This window comes from Castanea sativa, chromosome 5, assembly GCF_040712315.1.
Source record: "Castanea sativa cultivar Marrone di Chiusa Pesio chromosome 5, ASM4071231v1".
NCBI classification, from domain to species: domain Eukaryota; kingdom Viridiplantae; phylum Streptophyta; class Magnoliopsida; order Fagales; family Fagaceae; genus Castanea; species Castanea sativa.
In genome coordinates, this window is record NC_134017.1 from 7,114,846 (window position 1) to 7,124,843 (window position 9,998).

Here is a 9,998-nt window from a genome sequence, read left to right on the forward strand (position 1 = left end):
GAAACGTGGCTATAGACCAAACCTATAGCCGTGTTTCTAGGAAACACGACTCTAGACCTAACCTATAGCCGCATTTTTTAAACGCAACCATAGGCTAGGTCTAAAGCTGCATTTGTAGATGACTTGAGCTGAGTTTTATGTTAGGCCTATAGCCGCGTTTTCAAAAAACGCGGCTATAGGTCCAACCAAATAATATTTTTTAACAGGTTAACATGTACAGTCGAACAAAATATTTTTTTATAAAGGCGGGGCTATAGCCGCGCTTTAAAAAACGCGGCCATAAGTTAGGTCTAAGCTGCGTTTTTTAAAATGCAGCCCTAGGTTATATCTAAAGCGGCGTTTTTAGGTGCCTTGAGCTGCGTTTTTTACTCTGGCCTGTAGCCGCGTTTTTGAAAACGCGGCTATAGGTTTAGCAAAATAATATATTATTTTAAAAAGATGGCCTGTGCATCCGAATAATTTTTTATTTTTATATAAGGGAGGGCCTATAGCCGCGTTTTCAAAAACGCGGCTATAGGTCTAGCCAAATAATATATATATTTTAAAAAGATGGCCTATGCATCCGAATAATTTAGTTTTTTATATGAGGGAGGGGCTATAGCCGCGTTTTTAAAAACACGGCTATAGGTAACACCAATAAAAAAAAGAAAAGAACCCCACTTTCCCACCTACCCCCACTCTTATCTTTTCTTTCTTTGGTCCTTCTTCAGTACGCTCTCTTTCCTGGGTTTCTTTGCTCAAGAGTTCATGGGTTTCTCTCTTAATTTCTTCTCTGCAAATCATGCCAAGGTCTTCTTTCTTTTTTTTTTTTTTTTTTTTTTTTTCCTTTTTCTTTCTTCCTTCTTCACTCTAGCACAACACTTTTTTTTTTCTTTGTTTCTTTGCTGCTACTTGTTTTTTTCTCTTTTTCTTTCATTCCTTCTTTTTTTTTCTTTCAACACAACGCACACACTCCATTTTTCAGGCAGGGGTCACCAGGAAACTTCATAAGAAAAACTAAAGGTTCACTCACCTCTACTATTTAAGGTAAAAATTTTCTAATCTTTTTATGGGTATTATACTTTTGCTAGAAGTTATTTTTGCTATTTTGTTGTTGATATTGTGTTTATGTTTAAATGGGTTTGTGTTCTTGAGCTTGTTTTTGTGTTTCTGAGCTTGTGCTTTTGTGTTATTTGAATGAATTTAGTGTTAAATTTGGGTTGGTTTTTTTGAATGAGAGGAGATTCATGGGTTTGTATTGTTATATTTTGGAGCACGCTGTATTTGTATTGACAGTATGTTGTGTTTGATTTTAAATTTTTTGGGTGTGTTTCTATTGTGAATATATTGTGTTTGATTTTAAACTTTTTGGGTTTGTGTTTGATTTTGAATTTTTTGGGTTTGTGTTTAATTTTGAATTTTTTTTTTTTGTTTTTAATAAAACCTATAGCTGCGATTATAAACGTAGCTCAAAGTGGGTCTGTAGTCGCGTTTTTAAAAAACGCGGCTATAGACCCGATGCCTATAGCCGTGGTTAAAAACGCGGCTTTAGGCCTGACCTTTAGCCGCAGTTATAAAAATGCGGCTACAGACCCGCAGGGGCTATTGCTGCGCCGCTTAGGCCTGGGTTGTAAACGCGGCTCTAGAAAACGCGGCTATAGCCTATAGCCGCATTTTCGGGGTCTATAGCCGCGTTTTTGAAACGCGGCTATAGACCCCATTTTTTGTAGTGTATATGCAAGCCTTCCTTTTATATTAGTACTCTTCATTTTATTGTGTTAAAAAACACCGCCTAATTAATGATCCACACATTGACACATATATAAACCAAACATAAAAGTACAAGATAACGGAAGCTGGCACCACATATGACTAACCATATTTTGTATTCACATGCTTGATTGGGTCTTTTCAATACATAAAACTTTTCCAAATCACTAGTTTATTCATTCTCACACTCAAAACATATCTAGTTGGTCAGGTTTTAGCTATAGAGGTCATGGATTAAGCTATTCTACATATGAAAATCCATGTCCCTGAGAACCAATGAATAGTGTAGACCACAACTTTGGTGGTCTAGAACTTATATATTAGTGGTTAGTTTACGAGAAACAGTTAAATAATAGAGCAAATTATAACATATCTACTTGTGGTTTGGCCAAAATTTAAGTTGTCTATCTGTGATTTAAAAATTTGACATTTTACTCACCTGTTGTTTGGTTGAAATTTAAATTGTCTATCTATGGTTTGAAATATCAAGATACAAATGTTCAGCACTTCAACTAGATTTTTTTTTTTTTTTTGAATCTCATTTGACCTTGTATTTTTTATGATTTGTGTTTTTGGAGAAGAGAAACATAAAATGAAGCAAAATTATATATTTAGTCATGTTTTTAACAGTGGTAGGTTAAGGAAATCTAACTGAACTAACCTTAGGTAGGTAAACTATCAAATTTCAAATGACAAGTAAACAACTTTAATTTTGGTCAAATACAGGTGGGTATGTTATAATTTGCCCTAATAATATATAATATAAAACAAAACAGGCCAAGGATATTCAAACTAAGAAAACTTAGCATATGTATCCGATACACGTCATATTACCTCTGTTCAAACCAGCGTTATTAGAACTCTAGAACCTTGGATATAAATTTAATAGGTCTTGACAGAATATCTGGAGCCCGTAGGCATGAATAATGTCATATTACATGGGAAACTACTTTTCAAAGTCGAAGTACACGTCTTCCTTTGATTATTATTATTATTATTATTATTATTATTATTATTATTATTATTATTATTATTATTATTTTCAATCTAAAGTAGTCCAACCATGCATGCTCCGAGCAAATTGATGTCTTTGTCGCAGCGGCAAAGTGTAGGAAGCAGCATCGCTGAGTTAATCTGAGAGTGAAACATAAGTAAGATATAGGAAGTACAGACACGGACACTAGTACAAGTATAACACAATGACATAAGTAATTTTTGAAAAATTATAACATAACATAGCCGGTATATCACCGATACAAAATAGGTACGACACTCTTAATGAAGTTTTCATGCTTTCTAAAGTAGGCCTAATAAGCGGTTCAAGACTTTTTCTGGCCGTTATAACTGTGACTGGGTTTTGTAACAGTGTTTTGGAAGAATATTGTATTGTCATAACATAGAATCGACTCTCATCATACCTGAGGGCTAGGAGTTGTAGAACTGGTTGTGAGTAGACGATATAGAGGACCAAAATGGCCAAATACCACTTTTTTAAAAAAAAAATATTTTGCAATCTACCAATGTTTCTAAAATATGTAGGGATCTACTACTAATTGGAAACTTGAGTTTGGGGAACTCAAGTTTCATAAAAAATAGCACTGCAAATTTGAAGACTATTTTTTCAAAGAAATTGAGTTTCAAGAACTCGAGATTCCAAAATGTGGTAGATTGCTAAATATTTCGCAAACAATGGTAGATCCGTACATATTTTTCCACCTATTGGTATATGACTATTTTAGCCAGATATAGATCCATAATACACTTGACAGTCGACACCAGTCAATATGTAAGGCAGAGCCTTATGTGTGATATGATCATTAATTCTTAGGCCACTAGTTCAACATCCAGTTCTAAATAATCTAGTATGAAAGAAATATATATATATATATATATATATATATATATATATATATGTGGATGTTGGATTTAATAACTTGTTATAAAATTTATATTTTGAAAATTCCACTGTTGAATTACATATTCTATATGTTCTTAATATTTATGCTAATTTTCGTGTCAATTGAATGTTATTTACCATTCAATCCATAAATTCATATTTTATGCATTATTTTTAACTACAAAAATTTAAATTTAAACAATTGATTGATAACATAACTATTAATCTTTGATCCTCTTAAAATTTTGCAAGTATGGAGAATATACAAATGTAATGTAATCTCACAGTAGATTTATCAAAATTTGCATCCAATTAAAAATATTTAATGGTGTAATATTGCTTAAAGTTATACTAAGTTTAGCTTGAATCCAACCATATATATATAGATAGGTTCAAGTTACACTTTGTGTAACTCTAAAGAAGTTACAAATTTTTTAGATCATTGATTTCTATGAGATTTAATGGTTAAAATTAGTCAACTACCACATCAGCAAAATTTATTTAAGGGTACTTTTATTACAAACATTGATTTCTCTCTCCTTATGAAGGGGTAGGCAAGCCGGAGTATTGGTGTCATCATCTGAAACTTTTCATGAAGATTTACTATTTCTAACGTTGAAAAGTTGTCATTCAAGAGTTTGAAAGATCTGATTTGGATGTCAAAAATCTAAGTAGTGGGTTAATGAATAAGCAAGCAAATTACTGATGATTTCCAGATTTTACAATTAGGGTAATGTGACCACAATCCGCTGCTTTGTTTATGTAGTATTTCCTTCCACAATTTATGCTATAAAAGAAGCTACAACTCCTACTTTTGTTGGTCTTGACAAAATATATTTCCCCTCTATTTTGTTGAAAATGCTTTTAAATTTATCACCGCAAGACAAAATATATTTCCCCTTTATTTGTTAAATATGCAAGTTAATCAACGAGGTAAAATAAAAATTAGAATACTTGAAAATTGAAGTGGATGAGTTCTACATACAATTACAACTTTGAGAAGGATGGAAAAATTATGCCCAGTGAGCTGCATACACATACTGCGTGTATTGTCAAAAAAATTTCTCATTTTGACAGCATGAATAAATAAATAAGGAGAGATAAATCAATGGTTATAATAAATATGATCAGAGAAAAAAAAAAACACCCTAAAATAAATTTTGCTAATACGGTAATTGACTATTTTTAACCATTAGATCTCGTAGAAATTAATGTACATGACGAATGCATGAAAATCAAAGTCAAAACATGATACCTATACAAAGTTGATCCTAGGTCAAACTAGAAATATGAGATAATAATTATGAAAAACGGTTAAAAACTAGGCGTATTATGAATTTCACCTATTAGCGCAAACACATGGTGTGCATGAACATCAATGGGTGTGCATGAACAACAATATGCATGAAGTTCAGCCCACATACATCATCTAGAAACAACCTAGACAATTTGAAACCTGACCCATGAATTAAAAGTGTAACTTGAAGCCTAAAAATGCATGATTGAAGAAATCCCCAACTTTTAGAAACCCTAGACTAGGAAAGTAAAGAAATTTAAACAGTGGAGAGCAAAGAACTCCTTAAAAACTGGGATATTTGAATGTGAGTCATTGTCAAATGGTCCTCTGTGATGTTCAAAGTTTGCATTTTGAGTCAATTGTTCCATCAATATGTTTAGGCCTGACCAATAGAAAATAATTTCTGGGTTCAATCCTCAGAGTTACTGGATTTTCTAGTTGCAGAATGGATTTCAAAATGTTAGAAAAGGGTCTAAAGGTCTAAGAATAATTCAAGTCTAAGGCTGGCCTTGAATTCCCATGTAGCAGGTTCTTAGGTAGCCCACAATGGCCACATATTATAGCTTTCCATGCTACTAGCGGTGGTTCGGTTTGGTGATGGTGATGATGCCAAGAATAATAGTTGCGGTGTGGTAAAATTATGTGATTAAATTTATCATTTTTCAATAATTAAACTTTTAGGAAAATTAAAATTTAACATGATATTAGAGTAGGAAGTCTTAACTATTAGGGAAATTTTGGGAATTGTCACTAAGGTGAATCAAACCCATTATAATTTTTTTTTTTTTTTTTTTATGGGAATCAAACCCATTATAATTAATCATGCTTTGTATGGTTGGTCCTAACTATCAAGATCTCATCATTCTATAGTGAATGATGCAGTTTGTCAATTAAAAAAATTGAACCATATGAGTTTTGGAAAGCATCTTAAAAATGGATTTTTGGCATGGAAAACTATAGAAGCATAATTGATTTGTTTTTTAACATCGGTGCATTGAGTTTTGATCCTCTAAACCAAGTATGTGACCAAAATAAATTTCTTGGACAATTTCTGCCAAGCCCACAAAAAATTATATGCAATATATTCGAACAAACCAATTGTAACAATTATTGAGAGCAATTATTATTATAAAAACAAACTTAACTGTAAACAACAAGTAAGGTTTACAAAGTGATTGAAAATCTTCCTTAATGAAGTGATAAATACATGATTAACTAGTCTTACTATAAGGGTAGGGACATGGTGGAATCTGGACTTCAACAATACCCTCAAGCATCTGCGTAACCCTCCTCATGGTAGGTCTAAGAGATGGGTCTTCTTGAATACACCAAATGGCAACCATCATGAACCTCTCTAGCTTCCTTCTATCATCCAATGCTTCCACATCATATTCAACAAGAGAATTTAGTCTTCTTCCTTCTTGATAGCAGTCATAAGCCCAATCAGTCAAAATTGCTTTCTCTTCCCCAATTGACTCCATATCTACGCTTCTTCGGCAGCAAATTATCTCTAGTAGCATGACACCAAAGCTATAAATGTCCACTTTGGCTGTGATTGGCAAATTCCTAAACCATTTGGGTGCAACATACCCTTTTGTTCCTCTTATGTTAATAAGAGTTTTACTTTGGTCCATGATCAAACGTTTTGCCAATCCAAAATCAGAAATTCGAGCATTGTAGTAGTCATCAAGAAATATGTTCTGAGGCTTTATATCAAAATGGATAATCTGAGTACTGCACTCTTCAAGTAAGTACAAGAGTCCTCTTGCAATCCCCACTACAATTTGTATTTCTTAGATTCCAACTGGGTTTTGAGTCTCCAAAAAGCAAACTTGCCAAAGTGCCATTGCTCAAGAACTCATACTAGCAGTCGATGTAGTCCTTCATCACAAAACCCAAGTAGTCGAACCAGATTCTTATGATGTGTTTGACCAATTACAATTACTTCAGTCTTAAAACTCTTTCTCGCTCTCTTGAAACAAACTATTTAACTTTTTGACTGCCACGAGGACATTAGAACTCATTTGCATTGCTCCTTTGTAAACAACGCCGAAAGCTCCTCTTCCCAATTCTTCCTTGAACCCATCTGTAGCTTCTACAAGTTCCTTGTAAGTAAAACACTGCAAATTCATCTCCACAACATTAAAATTTATTCTAGATCTTTTGAGCTTCTTATTGTAAAGGAAGAAAGCATCTATACAAATTGCAACAATTAGAATAATGTTAAAAAACACACAGCCACCGAGAAGCATTGACCACATGAAGATCAATTTGTCCTGATTCTTATTTGCTTCTGGATTTGGTAAGCCGCCATCCGGAAGTGTGATGGAATTGTTGTTTCTGATTTTTATAAAAGCCTTCCCGCCATTAAGGTTGCTGTCCATTTTCCCATTTGAGAGAGGCAGCTTCTTCTTCCAACAGCTATCACCTAATCTGAAAATTGCAACAGCACACATACAGTCTTCCATACAAGACGTTTTGCGTTGATCTTCTGTATAAGGCTTCAGAAACTCGTAGTCTGAGTTTGGCCAATCTGTATTTATTGGCACTTCAAAAGAATAAAGATCTTTTCCAGGACTTAGCTTGTCTTCTTCACAGCCTTGTATGAAGTCCGGAATGCAGCTGCCATACTGATCATTTGGATCAAGTAAGGAGTATCCGTTGGGGCATGTACACATCGGCCTTTAATCTGGTTTGAGGGTACATATACTACTATAACCACAAGTGCCACTACCTGTGCGTACATTACTGGAAACACAAATATTATCTGGCAAAGACCATATCACAGTCCAGCTTACATTGGCGTTGGAAGTCTTTGGGTGAGAACATTGGGTGAAAACTCCATCAAAGTTGAGAGTGGCTCTATAATAGCAATCAGCAGTTGAGCCTACCGTTGCCTGACTTAGAGGAAATGTTTGGCTGTTATTTTTCAAGATGTAAATGTAGCCTGACTCATTGAAGACCAGTTGTTTACCAGGACTTGATGCACTAGAATCACCAAAAGTATAATAAGCATCATTAGCATTATCAGTGGGCAAGTTTATGGTATTGAGCAAAAGATTATCAATGAATAGTAGCTGGAACCTGCCTTTGGAAAAGTTGGTCTCCGATTGTTGAGAAGAAAGCACCCCTCCCCTTTCCAAAATTTGTGTAGGCAGCAATGTATCCCGGGGATTCTTGAAGCTCTCCCATAACTTACTAAAGTTGCTATCTTCAAGCACAAAGTTGCCTGTATTGTTCATAACACCATAGAGAGTACCAGAGGTATTTTTGCCCATAACTCATCGCTTTGAGGGCCAGTAAGTACTAGCCCACTATCAGTAATTAGCTCCACTTTTGATCCCCTCAGTGCAGGATTATCCACATTAGCATACCAAACTATGGTTTTGTCTGGAATTTTAGCAAACCAAATGGAAAACAGGAAGAGATCACTTTGGCTGAGTGGGCTAAATCCAAAGGCAAAATCACCAGAAGGTGATAGCCATGAAGTGGTGTTGTCAGTTGCAATGAGAGATTCTCCAACGCTAACATAACCACTATTATTTTGAGCAACAACACAAATTGGTAGCACAATTAGTAAGAAAACAAAAGGAGGAGGATGAAAAAAAGCCATGATTAATGTGATATTGGACTCATGAATGCAACCACTAAATGGACTGTTGTTTAATAGCCTACGACAAGAGAAACTACTTTTTTAACTCAAGTACAAGTTTTCCTTTGATTTAGTCCAAGCTTGCGCTTGTCTTGAAGGAAAACTGATATTAAATTTTCATTTTATTGTGTACACAAACACAGGCTAAGATCCACACATATAAACCATACAAAAAAGTACAATACAAAGGAAGCCGGCACCATATATAATGAACAAAATATATATTTTTTATCCACCTGTTTGATTGAGTCCTTTTTTTTTTTTTTGATGAAAGTCTTTGTAATACATATAGCATTTCAAATTGCATGTTTGTTCATTTGCAGAATCAAAACAGATCCAGTTCGTTAGATTTTGTGCTAGAAGTCATGGATTCAGCTCTTTTTCCTGTTTTGTTTAATACCCATTTCACTACAGATGACTGATAAGTAGTTTTATTACACCAAACTGACCTATCTGACCTAGGATTTGGTATTAAATGAAAACCAATTAACCTGATTCAAATCTAGCAAGAAACACGCTTTAAATGGGTATATTCCAAATTTAAAATTAAAATTAAGAATTAAAAAAAAAATGGCAAACTACAACTTACCTACTTGTGATTTGACCAAAATTTTAGTTGCCTGCATATTGTTTGAAATTTAATATTTTACCTACTCGAAGTTACTTTGACCAAAATTTAAGTTTTCTACTTGTTTGAAATCTCATGATGCAAGTGTTCTGCTAGATTATTTTTCATCTTATTTGATTTTATATATATTTTATGTTTTTTGCGTTTTTGGAGGAAAGACATATAAAAGTGGAAAAAAAATACATATTTAGCCCTGCTTTTAATAGAGGTGAGTTATGAAATTCTAACTGAGCTAACTTTAGGTGGGTAAAGTGTCAAATTTCAAATCATAAGTAAACAACTTAAATTTCAACTAAACTACAGGTGAGTAAGTTGTAACTTGCTCAAAAAAAAAATAAAAACACTTGTGGCATTTTACCTCTTGTTTTCTAAATACACTCCTGCCAAGTGCCAACCAAATGAGAGTCAAACCCCCCATCTCAAATTCAACAACAACACAGAGCCACTGTACATGGTTGCCAACAGCTTCACGACAGTACCATATATCAATAGTCCACGTAAACACCGGATCCGGATCCTCTCCATTTCAAAGAGAAATGGAGAGTGTCCAATTAAGGGACATGATGCATCTAAAATAAATCAAGGGTGTAGAAACTGCCACGTCAATTAAAATTTAAAGCACTTAACTCTGAAAAGCTCAACTGTTGTTAAACAAAAGGGTTAACTCAGCAAACCCATCTTATTCTTATCTGAGATTCGAATATATCAAAATCACTCTTGATCTCTCTCAATCTCTCTTCTCCATCGCCATCTCGCAAAACCTTGTCGTCGCCAC

General features: G+C 34.1%; 1 pseudogene; it reads right to left on the reverse strand.

The window, feature by feature from the left end:
• Positions 1-6,154: 6,154 nt before the first annotated feature.
• Positions 6,155-8,556, reverse strand: LOC142633739 (G-type lectin S-receptor-like serine/threonine-protein kinase RLK1; annotated as a pseudogene).
• Positions 8,557-9,998: the final 1,442 nt, after the last annotated feature.